Source organism: Pleuronectes platessa, chromosome 21, assembly GCF_947347685.1.
Source record: "Pleuronectes platessa chromosome 21, fPlePla1.1, whole genome shotgun sequence".
In the NCBI taxonomy this organism is placed as follows: domain Eukaryota; kingdom Metazoa; phylum Chordata; class Actinopteri; order Pleuronectiformes; family Pleuronectidae; genus Pleuronectes; species Pleuronectes platessa.
The window spans coordinates 19,331,891-19,349,017 of NC_070646.1; the positions used below are offsets into that span (position 1 = coordinate 19,331,891).

Below are 17,127 nucleotides of genomic sequence, written 5' to 3' on the forward strand. Positions count from 1 at the left end.
CAAAATTATACAAGTCTTTATTTGCTCCTGCCCTGACTAGTGATTGGCTTTTAAGCCTTTTTAAGCGATACATCCCTGAACCACTTACATTGGGTCCAAAAAGCTGACTCTACTTTCTCACCAAGTCTCCCAGAGGATCTTGAGTGAAAACCAGTTTCAGTTTTTGACAATCGCTTCTGATTCAATTTGGAATCCAGTTGAAGCTCATTGTGACCCCGTGCAGAGTCATGCATGATCACTTCACAAGGCAGTGAGTCATCAGAGCGGTTTTGCACACTTGTCAAACTCTGCCAGGCCATTCCCTCAGTTTCATTGACCCAGTGTAGAATTCACCTTTAAAACTCCACAATTGTTTGAGTGTTTGCTTTTCTACAAGGTAAGAACAGAGTGCACCGTTCCCAGCGGCACTGCAATGCTAGGTCGATGCTTGGAGAGAAGGGAGCAAGCTCCAAATTTCTGCTCCTCTTGCCAAAAATCTGCTTAATATGTAGTCCTCATATAGAGGACATATCAGATATTAAACTGAAAAGAACAGATACTACACTTGATCTTAGCCAAAAGGCCGAGAAGCGATAATCCACAAGTGTTGGATGTCCACGGCAAGCTCTTGGCGCAAATCTCCCTTGCTGTGGTACCCCGTTTGTAGGTGTGCATAACAATGGCTGCGGCTCATCACCTCCGCCTAAGCTCTCCTTTGTGGACACTTGATTTCTGACCTAGACAATTCTTTGACTTTTCACAATTTCATAAGGCTCAGCCATAAAGCAAAGCCTGCCAAAAATAGATTCAACTCATGTTTGTTCCTCTCCACGGAAGTCTTTAATAAAAGGCGAAAGACTTGTGCGTTATGAAGAGAAACCAGAGTCAGCATTGCCCTCTGTTCGAGAGCAGCGGTGGAGCCTCTCGGTCACAGTCACCACCTACGCGGTGGGCCTCTCTTTGCTTTCCGCATGTCAGATTCTAGTATACAACATTCCCACCACGCCGCCATCTGCCAACCAAAATTATACAAGTCTTTATTTGCTCCTGCCCTGACTAGTGATTGGCTTTTAAGCCTTTTTAAGCGATACATCCCTGAACCAATTACATTGGGTCCAAAAAGCTGACTCTGCTTTCTCACCAAGTCTCCCAGAGGATCTTGAGTGAAAACCAGTTTCAGTTTTTGACAAACGCTTCTGATTCAATTTGGAATCCAGTTGAAGCTCATTGTGACCCCGTGCAGAGTCATGCATGATCACTTCACAAGGCAGTGAGTCATCAGAGCGGTTTTGCACACTTGTCAAACTCTGCCAGGCCATTCCCTCAGTTTCATTGACCCAGTGTAGAATTCACCTTTAAAACTCCACAATTGTTTGAGTGTTTGCTTTTCTACAAGGTAAGAACAGAGTGCACCGTTCCCAGCGGCACTGCAATGCTAGGTCGATGCGTGGAGAGAAGGGAGCAAGCTCCAAATTTCTGCTCCTCTTGCCAAAAATCTGCTTAATACGTAGTCCTCATATAGAGGACATATCAGATATTAAACTGATAAGAACAGATACTACACTTGATCTTAGCCAAAAGGCCGAGAAGCGATAATCCACAAGTGTTGGATGTCCACGCCAAGCTCTTGGCGCAAATCTCCCTTGCTGTGGTACCCCGTTTGTAGGTGTGCATAACAATGGCTGCTGCTCATCACCTCCGCCTAAGCTCTCCTTTGTGGACACTTGATTTCTGACCTAGACAATTCTTTGACTTTTCACAATTTCATAAGGCTCAGCCATAAAGCAAAGCCTGCCAAAAATAGATTCAACTCTAGTTTGTTCCTCTCCACGGAAGTCTTTAATAAAAGGCGAAAGACTTGTGCGTTATGAAGAGAAACCAGAGTCAGCATGGCCCTCTGTTCGAGAGCAGCGGTGGAGCCTCTCGGTCACAGTCACCACCTACGCGGTGGGCCTCTCTTTGCTTTCCGCATGTCAGATTCTAGTATACAACATTCCCACCACGCCGCCATCTGCCAACCAAAATTATACAAGTCTTTATTTGCTCCTGCCCTGACTAGTGATTGGCTTTTAAGCCTTTTTAAGCGATACATCCCTGAACCAATTACATTGGGTCCAAAAAGCTGACTCTGCTTTCTCACCAAGTCTCCCAGAGGATCTTGAGTGAAAACCAGTTTCAGTTTTTGACAAACGCTTCTGATTCAATTTGGAATCCAGTTGAAGCTCATTGTGACCCCGTGCAGAGTCATGCATGATCACTTCACAAGGCAGTGAGTCATCAGAGCGGTTTTGCACACTTGTCAAACTCTGCCAGGCCATTCCCTCAGTTTCATTGACCCAGTGTAGAATTCACCTTTAAAACTCCACAATTGTTTGCTTTTCTACAAGGTAAGAACAGAGTGCACCGTTCCCAGCGGCACTGCAATGCTAGGTCGATGCGTGGAGAGAAGGGAGCAAGCTCCAAATTTCTGCTCCTCTTGCCAAAAATCTGCTTAATACGTAGTCCTCATATAGAGGACATATCAGATATTAAACTGATAAGAACAGATACTACACTTGATCTTAGCCAAAAGGCCGAGAAGCGATAATCCACAAGTGTTGGATGTCCACGCCAAGCTCTTGGCGCAAATCTCCCTTGCTGTGGTACCCCGTTTGTAGGTGTGCATAACAATGGCTGCTGCTCATCACCTCCGCCTAAGCTCTCCTTTGTGGACACTTGATTTCTGACCTAGACAATTCTTTGACTTTTCACAATTTCATAAGGCTCAGCCATAAAGCAAAGCCTGCCAAAAATAGATTCAACTCTAGTTTGTTCCTCTCCACGGAAGTCTTTAGTAAAAGGCGAAAGACTTGTGCGTTATGAAGAGAAACCAGAGTCAGCATGGCCCTCTGTTCGAGAGCAGCGGTGGAGCCTCTCGGTCACAGTCACCACCTACGCGGTGGGCCTCTCTTTGCTTTCCGCATGTCAGATTCTAGTATACAACATTCCCACCACGCCCCCATCTGCCAACCAAAATTATACAAGTCTTTATTTGCTCCTGCCCTGACTAGTGATTGGCTTTTAAGCCTTTTTAAGCGATACATCCCTAAACCACTTACATTGGGTCCAAAAAGCTGACTCTGCTTTCTCACCAAGTCTCCCAGAGGATCTTGAGTGAAAACCAGTTTCAGTTTTTGACAAACGCTTCTGATTCAATTTGGAATCCAGTTGAAGCTCATTGTGACCCCGTGCAGAGTCATGCATGATCACTTCACAAGGCAGTGAGTCATCAGAGCGGTTTTGCACACTTGTCAAACTCTGCCAGGCCATTCCCTCAGTTTCATTGACCCAGTGTAGAATTCACCTTTAAAACTCCACAATTGTTTGAGTGTTTGCTTTTCTACAAGGTAAGAACAGAGTGCACCGTTCCCAGCGGCACTGCAATGCTAGGTCGATGCGTGGAGAGAAGGGAGCAAGCTCCAAATTTCTGCTCCTCTTGCCAAAAATCTGCTTAATACGTAGTCCTCATATAGAGGACATATCAGATATTAAACTGATAAGAACAGATACTACACTTGATCTTAGCCAAAAGGCCGAGAAGCGATAATCCACAAGTGTTGGATGTCCACGCCAAGCTCTTGGCGCAAATCTCCCTTGCTGTGGTACCCCGTTTGTAGGTGTGCATAACAATGGCTGCTGCTCATCACCTCCGCCTAAGCTCTCCTTTGTGGACACTTGATTTCTGACCTAGACAATTCTTTGACTTTTCACAATTTCATAAGGCTCAGCCATAAAGCAAAGCCTGCCAAAAATAGATTCAACTCTAGTTTGTTCCTCTCCACGGAAGTCTTTAGTAAAAGGCGAAAGACTTGTGCGTTATGAAGAGAAACCAGAGTCAGCATGGCCCTCTGTTCGAGAGCAGCGGAGGAGCCTCTCCGTCACAGTCACCACCTACGCGGTGGGCCTCTCTTTGCTTTCCGCATGTCAGATTCTAGTATACAACATTCCCACCACGCCGCCATCTGCCAACCAAAATTATACAAGTCTTTATTTGCTCCTGCCCTGACTAGTGATTGGCTTTTAAGCCTTTTTAAGCGATACATCCCTGAACCAATTACATTGGGTCCAAAAAGCTGACTCTGCTTTCTCACCAAGTCTCCCAGAGGATCTTGAGTGAAAACCAGTTTCAGTTTTTGACAAACGCTTCTGATTCAATTTGGAATCCAGTTGAAGCTCATTGTGACCCCGTGCAGAGTCATGCATGATCACTTCACAAGGCAGTGAGTCATCAGAGCGGTTTTGCACACTTGTCAAACTCTGCCAGGCCATTCCCTCAGTTTCATTGACCCAGTGTAGAATTCACCTTTAAAACTCCACAATTGTTTGCTTTTCTACAAGGTAAGAACAGAGTGCACCGTTCCCAGCGGCACTGCAATGCTAGGTCGATGCGTGGAGAGAAGGGAGCAAGCTCCAAATTTCTGCTCCTCTTGCCAAAAATCTGCTTAATACGTAGTCCTCATATAGAGGACATATCAGATATTAAACTGATAAGAACAGATACTACACTTGATCTTAGCCAAAAGGCCGAGAAGCGATAATCCACAAGTGTTGGATGTTCACGCCAAGCTCTTGGCGCAAATCTCCCTTGCTGTGGTACCCCGTTTGTAGGTGTGCATAACAATGGCTGCTGCTCATCACCTCCGCCTAAGCTCTCCTTTGTGGACACTTGATTTCTGACCTAGACAATTCTTTGACTTTTCACAATTTCATAAGGCTCAGCCATAAAGCAAAGCCTGCCAAAAATAGATTCAACTCATGTTTGTTCCTCTCCACGGAAGTCTTTAATAAAAGGCGAAAGACTTGTGCGTTATGAAGAGAAACCAGAGTCAGCATGGCCCTCTGTTCGAGAGCAGCGGTGGAGCCTCTCGGTCACAGTCACCACCTACGCGGTGGGCCTCTCTTTGCTTTCCGCATGTCAGATTCTAGTATACAACATTCCCACCACGCCGCCATCTGCCAACCAAAATTATACAAGTCTTTATTTGCTCCTGCCCTGACTAGTGATTGGCTTTTAAGCCTTTTTAAGCGATACATCCCTGAACCAATTACATTGGGTCCAAAAAGCTGACTCTGCTTTCTCACCAAGTCTCCCAGAGGATCTTGAGTGAAAACCAGTTTCAGTTTTTGACAAACGCTTCTGATTCAATTTGGAATCCAGTTGAAGCTCATTGTGACCCCGTGCAGAGTCATGCATGATCACTTCACAAGGCAGTGAGTCATCAGAGCGGTTTTGCACACTTGTCAAACTCTGCCAGGCCATTCCCTCAGTTTCATTGACCCAGTGTAGAATTCACCTTTAAAACTCCACAATTGTTTGCTTTTCTACAAGGTAAGAACAGAGTGCACCGTTCCCAGCGGCACTGCAATGCTAGGTCGATGCGTGGAGAGAAGGGAGCAAGCTCCAAATTTCTGCTCCTCTTGCCAAAAATCTGCTTAATATGTAGTCCTCATATAGAGGACATATCAGATATTAAACTGAAAAGAACAGATACTACACTTGATCTTAGCCAAAAGGCCGAGAAGCGATAATCCACAAGTGTTGGATGTCCACGCCAAGCTCTTGGCGCAAATCTCCCTTGCTGTGGTACCCCGTTTGTAGGTGTGCATAACAATGGCTGCTGCTCATCACCTCTGCCTAAGCTCTCCTTTGTGGACACTTGATTTCTGACCTAGACAATTCTTTGACTTTTCACAATTTCATAAGGCTCAGCCATAAAGCAAAGCCTGCCAAAAATAGATTCAACTCTAGTTTGTTCCTCTCCACGGAAGTCTTTAGTAAAAGGCGAAAGACTTGTGCGTTATGAAGAGAAACCAGAGTCAGCATGGCCCTCTGTTCGAGAGCAGCGGAGGAGCCTCTCCGTCACAGTAACCACCTACGCGGTGGGCCTCTCTTTGCTTTCCGCATGTCAGATTCTAGTATACAACATTCCCACCACGCCCCCATCTGCCAACCAAAATTATACAAGTCTTTATTTGCTCCTGCCCTGACTAGTGATTGGCTTTTAAGCCTTTTTAAGCGATACATCCCTGAACCACTTACATTGGGTCCAAAAAGCTGACTCTACTTTCTCACCAAGTCTCCCAGAGGATCTTGAGTGAAAACCAGTTTCAGTTTTTGACAATCGCTTCTGATTCAATTTGGAATCCAGTTGAAGCTCATTGTGACCCCGTGCAGAGTCATGCATGATCACTTCACAAGGCAGTGAGTCATCAGAGCGGTTTTGCACACTTGTCAAACTCTGCCAGGCCATTCCCTCAGTTTCATTGACCCAGTGTAGAATTCACCTTTAAAACTCCACAATTGTTTGAGTGTTTGCTTTTCTACAAGGTAAGAACAGAGTGCACCGTTCCCAGCGGCACTGCAATGCTAGGTCGATGCTTGGAGAGAAGGGAGCAAGCTCCAAATTTCTGCTCCTCTTGCCAAAAATCTGCTTAATATGTAGTCCTCATATAGAGGACATATCAGATATTAAACTGAAAAGAACAGATACTACACTTGATCTTAGCCAAAAGGCCGAGAAGCGATAATCCACAAGTGTTGGATGTCCACGGCAAGCTCTTGGCGCAAATCTCCCTTGCTGTGGTACCCCGTTTGTAGGTGTGCATAACAATGGCTGCGGCTCATCACCTCCGCCTAAGCTCTCCTTTGTGGACACTTGATTTCTGACCTAGACAATTCTTTGACTTTTCACAATTTCATAAGGCTCAGCCATAAAGCAAAGCCTGCCAAAAATAGATTCAACTCATGTTTGTTCCTCTCCACGGAAGTCTTTAATAAAAGGCGAAAGACTTGTGCGTTATGAAGAGAAACCAGAGTCAGCATTGCCCTCTGTTCGAGAGCAGCGGTGGAGCCTCTCGGTCACAGTCACCACCTACGCGGTGGGCCTCTCTTTGCTTTCCGCATGTCAGATTCTAGTATACAACATTCCCACCACGCCGCCATCTGCCAACCAAAATTATACAAGTCTTTATTTGCTCCTGCCCTGACTAGTGATTGGCTTTTAAGCCTTTTTAAGCGATACATCCCTGAACCAATTACATTGGGTCCAAAAAGCTGACTCTGCTTTCTCACCAAGTCTCCCAGAGGATCTTGAGTGAAAACCAGTTTCAGTTTTTGACAAACGCTTCTGATTCAATTTGGAATCCAGTTGAAGCTCATTGTGACCCCGTGCAGAGTCATGCATGATCACTTCACAAGGCAGTGAGTCATCAGAGCGGTTTTGCACACTTGTCAAACTCTGCCAGGCCATTCCCTCAGTTTCATTGACCCAGTGTAGAATTCACCTTTAAAACTCCACAATTGTTTGCTTTTCTACAAGGTAAGAACAGAGTGCACCGTTCCCAGCGGCACTGCAATGCTAGGTCGATGCGTGGAGAGAAGGGAGCAAGCTCCAAATTTCTGCTCCTCTTGCCAAAAATCTGCTTAATACGTAGTCCTCATATAGAGGACATATCAGATATTAAACTGATAAGAACAGATACTACACTTGATCTTAGCCAAAAGGCCGAGAAGCGATAATCCACAAGTGTTGGATGTCCACGCCAAGCTCTTGGCGCAAATCTCCCTTGCTGTGGTACCCCGTTTGTAGGTGTGCATAACAATGGCTGCTGCTCATCACCTCCGCCTAAGCTCTCCTTTGTGGACACTTGATTTCTGACCTAGACAATTCTTTGACTTTTCACAATTTCATAAGGCTCAGCCATAAAGCAAAGCCTGCCAAAAATAGATTCAACTCTAGTTTGTTCCTCTCCACGGAAGTCTTTAGTAAAAGGCGAAAGACTTGTGCGTTATGAAGAGAAACCAGAGTCAGCATGGCCCTCTGTTCGAGAGCAGCGGTGGAGCCTCTCGGTCACAGTCACCACCTACGCGGTGGGCCTCTCTTTGCTTTCCGCATGTCAGATTCTAGTATACAACATTCCCACCACGCCCCCATCTGCCAACCAAAATTATACAAGTCTTTATTTGCTCCTGCCCTGACTAGTGATTGGCTTTTAAGCCTTTTTAAGCGATACATCCCTAAACCACTTACATTGGGTCCAAAAAGCTGACTCTGCTTTCTCACCAAGTCTCCCAGAGGATCTTGAGTGAAAACCAGTTTCAGTTTTTGACAAACGCTTCTGATTCAATTTGGAATCCAGTTGAAGCTCATTGTGACCCCGTGCAGAGTCATGCATGATCACTTCACAAGGCAGTGAGTCATCAGAGCGGTTTTGCACACTTGTCAAACTCTGCCAGGCCATTCCCTCAGTTTCATTGACCCAGTGTAGAATTCACCTTTAAAACTCCACAATTGTTTGAGTGTTTGCTTTTCTACAAGGTAAGAACAGAGTGCACCGTTCCCAGCGGCACTGCAATGCTAGGTCGATGCGTGGAGAGAAGGGAGCAAGCTCCAAATTTCTGCTCCTCTTGCCAAAAATCTGCTTAATACGTAGTCCTCATATAGAGGACATATCAGATATTAAACTGATAAGAACAGATACTACACTTGATCTTAGCCAAAAGGCCGAGAAGCGATAATCCACAAGTGTTGGATGTCCACGCCAAGCTCTTGGCGCAAATCTCCCTTGCTGTGGTACCCCGTTTGTAGGTGTGCATAACAATGGCTGCTGCTCATCACCTCCGCCTAAGCTCTCCTTTGTGGACACTTGATTTCTGACCTAGACAATTCTTTGACTTTTCACAATTTCATAAGGCTCAGCCATAAAGCAAAGCCTGCCAAAAATAGATTCAACTCTAGTTTGTTCCTCTCCACGGAAGTCTTTAGTAAAAGGCGAAAGACTTGTGCGTTATGAAGAGAAACCAGAGTCAGCATGGCCCTCTGTTCGAGAGCAGCGGAGGAGCCTCTCCGTCACAGTCACCACCTACGCGGTGGGCCTCTCTTTGCTTTCCGCATGTCAGATTCTAGTATACAACATTCCCACCACGCCGCCATCTGCCAACCAAAATTATACAAGTCTTTATTTGCTCCTGCCCTGACTAGTGATTGGCTTTTAAGCCTTTTTAAGCGATACATCCCTGAACCAATTACATTGGGTCCAAAAAGCTGACTCTGCTTTCTCACCAAGTCTCCCAGAGGATCTTGAGTGAAAACCAGTTTCAGTTTTTGACAAACGCTTCTGATTCAATTTGGAATCCAGTTGAAGCTCATTGTGACCCCGTGCAGAGTCATGCATGATCACTTCACAAGGCAGTGAGTCATCAGAGCGGTTTTGCACACTTGTCAAACTCTGCCAGGCCATTCCCTCAGTTTCATTGACCCAGTGTAGAATTCACCTTTAAAACTCCACAATTGTTTGCTTTTCTACAAGGTAAGAACAGAGTGCACCGTTCCCAGCGGCACTGCAATGCTAGGTCGATGCGTGGAGAGAAGGGAGCAAGCTCCAAATTTCTGCTCCTCTTGCCAAAAATCTGCTTAATACGTAGTCCTCATATAGAGGACATATCAGATATTAAACTGATAAGAACAGATACTACACTTGATCTTAGCCAAAAGGCCGAGAAGCGATAATCCACAAGTGTTGGATGTTCACGCCAAGCTCTTGGCGCAAATCTCCCTTGCTGTGGTACCCCGTTTGTAGGTGTGCATAACAATGGCTGCTGCTCATCACCTCCGCCTAAGCTCTCCTTTGTGGACACTTGATTTCTGACCTAGACAATTCTTTGACTTTTCACAATTTCATAAGGCTCAGCCATAAAGCAAAGCCTGCCAAAAATAGATTCAACTCATGTTTGTTCCTCTCCACGGAAGTCTTTAATAAAAGGCGAAAGACTTGTGCGTTATGAAGAGAAACCAGAGTCAGCATGGCCCTCTGTTCGAGAGCAGCGGTGGAGCCTCTCGGTCACAGTCACCACCTACGCGGTGGGCCTCTCTTTGCTTTCCGCATGTCAGATTCTAGTATACAACATTCCCACCACGCCGCCATCTGCCAACCAAAATTATACAAGTCTTTATTTGCTCCTGCCCTGACTAGTGATTGGCTTTTAAGCCTTTTTAAGCGATACATCCCTGAACCAATTACATTGGGTCCAAAAAGCTGACTCTGCTTTCTCACCAAGTCTCCCAGAGGATCTTGAGTGAAAACCAGTTTCAGTTTTTGACAAACGCTTCTGATTCAATTTGGAATCCAGTTGAAGCTCATTGTGACCCCGTGCAGAGTCATGCATGATCACTTCACAAGGCAGTGAGTCATCAGAGCGGTTTTGCACACTTGTCAAACTCTGCCAGGCCATTCCCTCAGTTTCATTGACCCAGTGTAGAATTCACCTTTAAAACTCCACAATTGTTTGCTTTTCTACAAGGTAAGAACAGAGTGCACCGTTCCCAGCGGCACTGCAATGCTAGGTCGATGCGTGGAGAGAAGGGAGCAAGCTCCAAATTTCTGCTCCTCTTGCCAAAAATCTGCTTAATATGTAGTCCTCATATAGAGGACATATCAGATATTAAACTGAAAAGAACAGATACTACACTTGATCTTAGCCAAAAGGCCGAGAAGCGATAATCCACAAGTGTTGGATGTCCACGCCAAGCTCTTGGCGCAAATCTCCCTTGCTGTGGTACCCCGTTTGTAGGTGTGCATAACAATGGCTGCTGCTCATCACCTCTGCCTAAGCTCTCCTTTGTGGACACTTGATTTCTGACCTAGACAATTCTTTGACTTTTCACAATTTCATAAGGCTCAGCCATAAAGCAAAGCCTGCCAAAAATAGATTCAACTCTAGTTTGTTCCTCTCCACGGAAGTCTTTAGTAAAAGGCGAAAGACTTGTGCGTTATGAAGAGAAACCAGAGTCAGCATGGCCCTCTGTTCGAGAGCAGCGGAGGAGCCTCTCCGTCACAGTAACCACCTACGCGGTGGGCCTCTCTTTGCTTTCCGCATGTCAGATTCTAGTATACAACATTCCCACCACGCCCCCATCTGCCAACCAAAATTATACAAGTCTTTATTTGCTCCTGCCCTGACTAGTGATTGGCTTTTAAGCCTTTTTAAGCGATACATCCCTGAACCACTTACATTGGGTCCAAAAAGCTGACTCTACTTTCTCACCAAGTCTCCCAGAGGATCTTGAGTGAAAACCAGTTTCAGTTTTTGACAATCGCTTCTGATTCAATTTGGAATCCAGTTGAAGCTCATTGTGACCCCGTGCAGAGTCATGCATGATCACTTCACAAGGCAGTGAGTCATCAGAGCGGTTTTGCACACTTGTCAAACTCTGCCAGGCCATTCCCTCAGTTTCATTGACCCAGTGTAGAATTCACCTTTAAAACTCCACAATTGTTTGAGTGTTTGCTTTTCTACAAGGTAAGAACAGAGTGCACCGTTCCCAGCGGCACTGCAATGCTAGGTCGATGCTTGGAGAGAAGGGAGCAAGCTCCAAATTTCTGCTCCTCTTGCCAAAAATCTGCTTAATATGTAGTCCTCATATAGAGGACATATCAGATATTAAACTGAAAAGAACAGATACTACACTTGATCTTAGCCAAAAGGCCGAGAAGCGATAATCCACAAGTGTTGGATGTCCACGGCAAGCTCTTGGCGCAAATCTCCCTTGCTGTGGTACCCCGTTTGTAGGTGTGCATAACAATGGCTGCGGCTCATCACCTCCGCCTAAGCTCTCCTTTGTGGACACTTGATTTCTGACCTAGACAATTCTTTGACTTTTCACAATTTCATAAGGCTCAGCCATAAAGCAAAGCCTGCCAAAAATAGATTCAACTCATGTTTGTTCCTCTCCACGGAAGTCTTTAATAAAAGGCGAAAGACTTGTGCGTTATGAAGAGAAACCAGAGTCAGCATTGCCCTCTGTTCGAGAGCAGCGGTGGAGCCTCTCGGTCACAGTCACCACCTACGCGGTGGGCCTCTCTTTGCTTTCCGCATGTCAGATTCTAGTATACAACATTCCCACCACGCCGCCATCTGCCAACCAAAATTATACAAGTCTTTATTTGCTCCTGCCCTGACTAGTGATTGGCTTTTAAGCCTTTTTAAGCGATACATCCCTGAACCAATTACATTGGGTCCAAAAAGCTGACTCTGCTTTCTCACCAAGTCTCCCAGAGGATCTTGAGTGAAAACCAGTTTCAGTTTTTGACAAACGCTTCTGATTCAATTTGGAATCCAGTTGAAGCTCATTGTGACCCCGTGCAGAGTCATGCATGATCACTTCACAAGGCAGTGAGTCATCAGAGCGGTTTTGCACACTTGTCAAACTCTGCCAGGCCATTCCCTCAGTTTCATTGACCCAGTGTAGAATTCACCTTTAAAACTCCACAATTGTTTGCTTTTCTACAAGGTAAGAACAGAGTGCACCGTTCCCAGCGGCACTGCAATGCTAGGTCGATGCGTGGAGAGAAGGGAGCAAGCTCCAAATTTCTGCTCCTCTTGCCAAAAATCTGCTTAATACGTAGTCCTCATATAGAGGACATATCAGATATTAAACTGATAAGAACAGATACTACACTTGATCTTAGCCAAAAGGCCGAGAAGCGATAATCCACAAGTGTTGGATGTCCACGCCAAGCTCTTGGCGCAAATCTCCCTTGCTGTGGTACCCCGTTTGTAGGTGTGCATAACAATGGCTGCTGCTCATCACCTCCGCCTAAGCTCTCCTTTGTGGACACTTGATTTCTGACCTAGACAATTCTTTGACTTTTCACAATTTCATAAGGCTCAGCCATAAAGCAAAGCCTGCCAAAAATAGATTCAACTCTAGTTTGTTCCTCTCCACGGAAGTCTTTAGTAAAAGGCGAAAGACTTGTGCGTTATGAAGAGAAACCAGAGTCAGCATGGCCCTCTGTTCGAGAGCAGCGGTGGAGCCTCTCGGTCACAGTCACCACCTACGCGGTGGGCCTCTCTTTGCTTTCCGCATGTCAGATTCTAGTATACAACATTCCCAACACGCCCCCATCTGCCAACCAAAATTATACAAGTCTTTATTTGCTCCTGCCCTGACTAGTGATTGGCTTTTAAGCCTTTTTAAGCGATACATCCCTGAACCACTTACATTGGGTCCAAAAAGCTGACTCTGCTTTCTCACCAAGTCTCCCAGAGGATCTTTAGTGAAAACCAGTTTCAGTTTTTGACAAACGCTTCTGATTCAATTTGGAATCCAGTTGAAGCTCATTGTGACCCCGTGCAGAGTCATGCATGATCACTTCACAAGGCAGTGAGTCATCAGAGCGGTTTTGCACACTTGTCAAACTCTGCCAGGCCATTCCCTCAGTTTCATTGACCCAGTGTAGAATTCACCTTTAAAACTCCACAATTGTTTGCTTTTCTACAAGGTAAGAACAGAGTGCACCGTTCCCAGCGGCACTGCAATGCTAGGTCGATGCGTGGAGAGAAGGGAGCAAGCTCCAAATTTCTGCTCCTCTTGCCAAAAATCTGCTTAATACGTAGTCCTCATATAGAGGACATATCAGATATTAAACTGATAAGAACAGATACTACACTTAATCTTAGCCAAAAGGCCGAGAAGCGATAATCCACAAGTGTTGGATGTCCACGCCAAGCTCTTGGCGCAAATCTCCCTTGCTGTGGTACCCCGTTTGTAGGTGTGCATAACAATGGCTGCTGCTCATCACCTCCGCCTAAGCTCTCCTTTGTGGACACTTGATTTCTGACCTAGACAATTCTTTGACTTTTCACAATTTCATAAGGCTCAGCCATAAAGCAAAGCCTGCCAAAATTAGATTCAACTCATGTTTGTTCCTCTCCACGGAAGTCTTTAGTAAAAGGCGAAAGACTTGTGCGTTATGAAGAGAAACCAGAGTCAGCATGGCCCTCTGTTCGTGAGCAGCGGAGGAGCCTCTCCGTCACAGTCACCACCTACGCGGTGGGCCTCTCTTTGCTTTCCGCATGTCAGATTCTAGTATACAACATTCCCACCACGCCGCCATCTGCCAACCAAAATTATACAAGTCTTTATTTGCTCCTGCCCTGACTAGTGATTGGCTTTTAAGCCTTTTTAAGCGATACATCCCTGAACCAATTACATTGGGTCCAAAAAGCTGACTCTGCTTTCTCACCAAGTCTCCCAGAGGATCTTGAGTGAAAACCAGTTTCAGTTTTTGACAAACGCTTCTGATTCAATTTGGAATCCAGTTGAAGCTCATTGTGACCCCGTGCAGAGTCATGCATGATCACTTCACAAGGCAGTGAGTCATCAGAGCGGTTTTGCACACTTGTCAAACTCTGCCAGGCCATTCCCTCAGTTTCATTGACCCAGTGTAGAATTCACCTTTAAAACTCCACAATTGTTTGCTTTTCTACAAGGTAAGAACAGAGTGCACCGTTCCCAGCGGCACTGCAATGCTAGGTCGATGCGTGGAGAGAAGGGAGCAAGCTCCAAATTTCTGCTCCTCTTGCCAAAAATCTGCTTAATATGTAGTCCTCATATAGAGGACATATCAGATATTAAACTGAAAAGAACAGATACTACACTTGATCTTAGCCAAAAGGCCGAGAAGCGATAATCCACAAGTGTTGGATGTCCACGCCAAGCTCTTGGCGCAAATCTCCCTTGCTGTGGTACCCCGTTTGTAGGTGTGCATAACAATGGCTGCTGCTCATCACCTCCGCCTAAGCTCTCTTTTGTGGACACTTGATTTCTGACCTAGACAATTCTTTGACTTTTCACAATTTCATAAGGCTCAGCCATAAAGCAAAGCCTGCCAAAATTAGATTCAACTCATGTTTGTTCCTCTCCACGGAAGTCTTTAGTAAAAGGCGAAAGACTTGTGCGTTATGAAGAGAAACCAGAGTCAGCATGGCCCTCTGTTCGAGAGCAGCGGAGGAGCCTCTCCGTCACAGTCACCACCTACGCGGTGGGCCTCTCTTTGCTTTCCGCATGTCAGATTCTAGTATACAACATTCCCACCACGCCCCCATCTGCCAACCAAAATTATACAAGTCTTTATTTGCTCCTGCCCTGACTAGTGATTGGCTTTTAAGCCTTTTTAAGCGATACATCCCTGAACCACTTACATTGGGTCCAAAAAGCTGACTCTGCTTTCTCACCAAGTCTCCCAGAGGATCTTGAGTGAAAACCAGTTTCAGTTTTTGACAAACGCTTCTGATTCAATTTGGAATCCAGTTGAAGCTCATTGTGAACCTGTGCAGAGTCATGAATGATCACTTCACAAGGCAGTGAGTCATCAGAGCGGTTTTGCACACTTGTCAAACTCTGCCAGGCCAATCCCTCAGTTCCATTGACCCAGTGTAGAATTCACCTTTAAAACTCCACAATTGTTTGCTTTTCTACAAGGTAAGAACAGAGTGCACCGTTCCCAGCGGCACTGCAATGCTAGGTCGATGCGTGGAGAGAAGGGGGCAAGCTCCAAATTTCTGCTCCTCTTGCCAAAAATCTGCTTAATATGTAGCCCTCATATAAAGGACATATCAGATATTAAACTGATAAGAACAGATACTACACTTGATCTTAGCCAAAAGGCCGAGAAGCGATAATCCACAAGTGTTGGATGTCCACGCCAAGCTCTTGGCGCAAATCTCCCTTGCTGTGGTACCCCGTTTGTAGGTGTGCATAACAATGGCTGCTGCTCATCACCTCCGCCTAAGCTCTCCTTTGTGGACACTTGATTTCTGACCTAGACAATTCTTTGACTTTTCACAATTTCATAAGGCTCAGCCATAAAGCAAAGCCTGCCAAAAATAGATTCAACTCTAGTTTGTTCCTCTCCACGGAAGTCTTTAGTAAAAGGCGAAAGACTTGTGCGTTATGAAGAGAAACCAGAGTCAGCATGGCCCTCTGTTCGAGAGCAGCGGTGGAGCCTCTCGGTCACAGTCACCACCTACGCGGTGGGCCTCTCTTTGCTTTCCGCATGTCAGATTCTAGTATACAACATTCCCACCACGCCCCCATCTGCCAACCAAAATTATACAAGTCTTTATTTGCTCCTGCCCTGACTAGTGATTGGCTTTTAAGCCTTTTTAAGCGATACATCCCTGAACCACTTACATTGGGTCCAAAAAGCTGACTCTGCTTTGTCACCAAGTCTCCCAGAGGATCTTGAGTGAAAACCAGTTTCAGTTTTTGACAAACGCTTCTGATTCAATTTGGAATCCAGTTGAAGCTCATTGTGACCCCGTGCAGAGTCATGAATGATCACTTCACAAGGCAGTGAGTCATCAGAGCGGTTTTGCACACTTGTCAAACTCTGCCAGGCCATTCCCTCAGTTTCATTGACCCAGTGTAGAATTCACCTTTAAAACTCCACAATTGTTTGAGTGTTTGCTTTTCTACAAGGTAAGAACAGAGTGCACCGTTCCCAGCGGCACTGCAATGCTAGGTCGATGCGTGGAGAGAAGGGGGCAAGCTCCAAATTTCTGCTCCTCTTGCCAAAAATCTGCTTAATACGTAGTCCTCATATAGAGGACATATCAGATATTAAACTGATAAGAACAGATACTACACTTGATCTTAGCCAAAAGGCCGAGAAGCGATAATCCACAAGTGTTGGATGTCCACGCCAAGCTCTTGGCGCAAATCTCCCTTGCTGTGGTACCCCGTTTGTAGGTGTGCATAACAATGGCTGCTGCTCATCACCTCCGCCTAAGCTCTCCTTTGTGGACACTTGATTTCTGACCTAGATAATTCTTTGACTTTTCACAATTTCATAAGGCTCAGCCATAAAGCAAAGCCTGCCAAAAATAGATTCAACTCATGTTTGTTCCTCTCCACGGAAGTCTTTAGTAAAAGGCGAAAGACTTGTGCGTTATGAAGAGAAACCATAGTCAGCATGGCCCTCTGTTTGAGAGCAGCGGTGGAGCCTCTCGGTCACAGTCACCACCTACGCGGTGGGCCTCTCTTTGCTTTCCGCATGTCAGATTCTAGTATACAACATTCCCACCACGCCGCCATCTGCCAACCAAAATTATACAAGTCTTTATTTGCTCCTGCCCTGACTAGTGATTGGCTTTTAAGCCTTTTTAAGCGATACATCCCTGAACCAATTACATTGGGTCCAAAAAGCTGACTCTGCTTTCTCACCAAGTCTCCCAGAGGATCTTGAGTGAAAACCAGTTTCAGTTTTTGACAAACGCTTCTGATTCAATTTGGAATCCAGTTGAAGCTCATTGTGACCCCGTGCAGA

General features: G+C 45.6%; 34 non-coding genes across 34 annotated transcripts; all 34 read right to left on the reverse strand.

The window, feature by feature from the left end:
• Positions 1-382: 382 nt before the first annotated feature.
• Positions 383-574, reverse strand: LOC128427535 (U2 spliceosomal RNA). Its single transcript, XR_008333430.1, has one exon. It is a non-coding gene; the product is annotated as a U2 spliceosomal RNA (small nuclear RNA).
• Positions 575-754: 180 nt separating this feature from the next.
• LOC128427929 (U5 spliceosomal RNA) lies at positions 755-867 on the reverse strand. Its single transcript, XR_008333763.1, has one exon. It is a non-coding gene; the product is annotated as a U5 spliceosomal RNA (small nuclear RNA).
• Positions 868-1,381: 514 nt separating this feature from the next.
• On the reverse strand, positions 1,382-1,573 carry LOC128427613 (U2 spliceosomal RNA). Its single transcript, XR_008333500.1, has one exon. It is a non-coding gene; the product is annotated as a U2 spliceosomal RNA (small nuclear RNA).
• Positions 1,574-1,753: 180 nt separating this feature from the next.
• LOC128427913 (U5 spliceosomal RNA) lies at positions 1,754-1,866 on the reverse strand. Its single transcript, XR_008333749.1, has one exon. It is a non-coding gene; the product is annotated as a U5 spliceosomal RNA (small nuclear RNA).
• A 506-nt stretch (positions 1,867-2,372) lies between these two features.
• Positions 2,373-2,564, reverse strand: LOC128427625 (U2 spliceosomal RNA). The gene has a single exon (XR_008333511.1). It is a non-coding gene; the product is annotated as a U2 spliceosomal RNA (small nuclear RNA).
• A 180-nt stretch (positions 2,565-2,744) lies between these two features.
• Positions 2,745-2,857, reverse strand: LOC128427678 (U5 spliceosomal RNA). The gene has a single exon (XR_008333537.1). It is a non-coding gene; the product is annotated as a U5 spliceosomal RNA (small nuclear RNA).
• A 514-nt stretch (positions 2,858-3,371) lies between these two features.
• On the reverse strand, positions 3,372-3,563 carry LOC128427637 (U2 spliceosomal RNA). The gene has a single exon (XR_008333519.1). It is a non-coding gene; the product is annotated as a U2 spliceosomal RNA (small nuclear RNA).
• Positions 3,564-3,743: 180 nt separating this feature from the next.
• On the reverse strand, positions 3,744-3,856 carry LOC128427679 (U5 spliceosomal RNA). The gene has a single exon (XR_008333538.1). It is a non-coding gene; the product is annotated as a U5 spliceosomal RNA (small nuclear RNA).
• A 506-nt stretch (positions 3,857-4,362) lies between these two features.
• LOC128427649 (U2 spliceosomal RNA) lies at positions 4,363-4,554 on the reverse strand. Its single transcript, XR_008333520.1, has one exon. It is a non-coding gene; the product is annotated as a U2 spliceosomal RNA (small nuclear RNA).
• A 180-nt stretch (positions 4,555-4,734) lies between these two features.
• Positions 4,735-4,847, reverse strand: LOC128427916 (U5 spliceosomal RNA). Its single transcript, XR_008333752.1, has one exon. It is a non-coding gene; the product is annotated as a U5 spliceosomal RNA (small nuclear RNA).
• A 506-nt stretch (positions 4,848-5,353) lies between these two features.
• LOC128427456 (U2 spliceosomal RNA) lies at positions 5,354-5,545 on the reverse strand. Its single transcript, XR_008333358.1, has one exon. It is a non-coding gene; the product is annotated as a U2 spliceosomal RNA (small nuclear RNA).
• A 180-nt stretch (positions 5,546-5,725) lies between these two features.
• Positions 5,726-5,838, reverse strand: LOC128427681 (U5 spliceosomal RNA). Its single transcript, XR_008333540.1, has one exon. It is a non-coding gene; the product is annotated as a U5 spliceosomal RNA (small nuclear RNA).
• Positions 5,839-6,352: 514 nt separating this feature from the next.
• Positions 6,353-6,544, reverse strand: LOC128427536 (U2 spliceosomal RNA). The gene has a single exon (XR_008333431.1). It is a non-coding gene; the product is annotated as a U2 spliceosomal RNA (small nuclear RNA).
• Positions 6,545-6,724: 180 nt separating this feature from the next.
• Positions 6,725-6,837, reverse strand: LOC128427930 (U5 spliceosomal RNA). Its single transcript, XR_008333764.1, has one exon. It is a non-coding gene; the product is annotated as a U5 spliceosomal RNA (small nuclear RNA).
• Positions 6,838-7,343: 506 nt separating this feature from the next.
• LOC128427661 (U2 spliceosomal RNA) lies at positions 7,344-7,535 on the reverse strand. The gene has a single exon (XR_008333522.1). It is a non-coding gene; the product is annotated as a U2 spliceosomal RNA (small nuclear RNA).
• Positions 7,536-7,715: 180 nt separating this feature from the next.
• On the reverse strand, positions 7,716-7,828 carry LOC128427682 (U5 spliceosomal RNA). Its single transcript, XR_008333541.1, has one exon. It is a non-coding gene; the product is annotated as a U5 spliceosomal RNA (small nuclear RNA).
• A 514-nt stretch (positions 7,829-8,342) lies between these two features.
• Positions 8,343-8,534, reverse strand: LOC128427673 (U2 spliceosomal RNA). Its single transcript, XR_008333533.1, has one exon. It is a non-coding gene; the product is annotated as a U2 spliceosomal RNA (small nuclear RNA).
• A 180-nt stretch (positions 8,535-8,714) lies between these two features.
• LOC128427683 (U5 spliceosomal RNA) lies at positions 8,715-8,827 on the reverse strand. The gene has a single exon (XR_008333542.1). It is a non-coding gene; the product is annotated as a U5 spliceosomal RNA (small nuclear RNA).
• A 506-nt stretch (positions 8,828-9,333) lies between these two features.
• On the reverse strand, positions 9,334-9,525 carry LOC128427687 (U2 spliceosomal RNA). The gene has a single exon (XR_008333545.1). It is a non-coding gene; the product is annotated as a U2 spliceosomal RNA (small nuclear RNA).
• A 180-nt stretch (positions 9,526-9,705) lies between these two features.
• On the reverse strand, positions 9,706-9,818 carry LOC128427917 (U5 spliceosomal RNA). The gene has a single exon (XR_008333753.1). It is a non-coding gene; the product is annotated as a U5 spliceosomal RNA (small nuclear RNA).
• A 506-nt stretch (positions 9,819-10,324) lies between these two features.
• On the reverse strand, positions 10,325-10,516 carry LOC128427457 (U2 spliceosomal RNA). Its single transcript, XR_008333359.1, has one exon. It is a non-coding gene; the product is annotated as a U2 spliceosomal RNA (small nuclear RNA).
• A 180-nt stretch (positions 10,517-10,696) lies between these two features.
• LOC128427684 (U5 spliceosomal RNA) lies at positions 10,697-10,809 on the reverse strand. Its single transcript, XR_008333543.1, has one exon. It is a non-coding gene; the product is annotated as a U5 spliceosomal RNA (small nuclear RNA).
• A 514-nt stretch (positions 10,810-11,323) lies between these two features.
• On the reverse strand, positions 11,324-11,515 carry LOC128427537 (U2 spliceosomal RNA). The gene has a single exon (XR_008333432.1). It is a non-coding gene; the product is annotated as a U2 spliceosomal RNA (small nuclear RNA).
• A 180-nt stretch (positions 11,516-11,695) lies between these two features.
• LOC128427932 (U5 spliceosomal RNA) lies at positions 11,696-11,808 on the reverse strand. The gene has a single exon (XR_008333765.1). It is a non-coding gene; the product is annotated as a U5 spliceosomal RNA (small nuclear RNA).
• Positions 11,809-12,314: 506 nt separating this feature from the next.
• Positions 12,315-12,506, reverse strand: LOC128427700 (U2 spliceosomal RNA). Its single transcript, XR_008333556.1, has one exon. It is a non-coding gene; the product is annotated as a U2 spliceosomal RNA (small nuclear RNA).
• Positions 12,507-12,686: 180 nt separating this feature from the next.
• Positions 12,687-12,799, reverse strand: LOC128427685 (U5 spliceosomal RNA). Its single transcript, XR_008333544.1, has one exon. It is a non-coding gene; the product is annotated as a U5 spliceosomal RNA (small nuclear RNA).
• A 506-nt stretch (positions 12,800-13,305) lies between these two features.
• Positions 13,306-13,497, reverse strand: LOC128427559 (U2 spliceosomal RNA). Its single transcript, XR_008333452.1, has one exon. It is a non-coding gene; the product is annotated as a U2 spliceosomal RNA (small nuclear RNA).
• A 176-nt stretch (positions 13,498-13,673) lies between these two features.
• LOC128427800 (U5 spliceosomal RNA) lies at positions 13,674-13,790 on the reverse strand. Its single transcript, XR_008333646.1, has one exon. It is a non-coding gene; the product is annotated as a U5 spliceosomal RNA (small nuclear RNA).
• A 506-nt stretch (positions 13,791-14,296) lies between these two features.
• Positions 14,297-14,488, reverse strand: LOC128427458 (U2 spliceosomal RNA). The gene has a single exon (XR_008333360.1). It is a non-coding gene; the product is annotated as a U2 spliceosomal RNA (small nuclear RNA).
• Positions 14,489-14,664: 176 nt separating this feature from the next.
• LOC128427801 (U5 spliceosomal RNA) lies at positions 14,665-14,781 on the reverse strand. Its single transcript, XR_008333647.1, has one exon. It is a non-coding gene; the product is annotated as a U5 spliceosomal RNA (small nuclear RNA).
• A 506-nt stretch (positions 14,782-15,287) lies between these two features.
• Positions 15,288-15,479, reverse strand: LOC128427600 (U2 spliceosomal RNA). The gene has a single exon (XR_008333488.1). It is a non-coding gene; the product is annotated as a U2 spliceosomal RNA (small nuclear RNA).
• A 180-nt stretch (positions 15,480-15,659) lies between these two features.
• LOC128427688 (U5 spliceosomal RNA) lies at positions 15,660-15,772 on the reverse strand. The gene has a single exon (XR_008333546.1). It is a non-coding gene; the product is annotated as a U5 spliceosomal RNA (small nuclear RNA).
• Positions 15,773-16,286: 514 nt separating this feature from the next.
• On the reverse strand, positions 16,287-16,478 carry LOC128427530 (U2 spliceosomal RNA). Its single transcript, XR_008333426.1, has one exon. It is a non-coding gene; the product is annotated as a U2 spliceosomal RNA (small nuclear RNA).
• Positions 16,479-16,658: 180 nt separating this feature from the next.
• LOC128427948 (U5 spliceosomal RNA) lies at positions 16,659-16,771 on the reverse strand. Its single transcript, XR_008333780.1, has one exon. It is a non-coding gene; the product is annotated as a U5 spliceosomal RNA (small nuclear RNA).
• Positions 16,772-17,127: the final 356 nt, after the last annotated feature.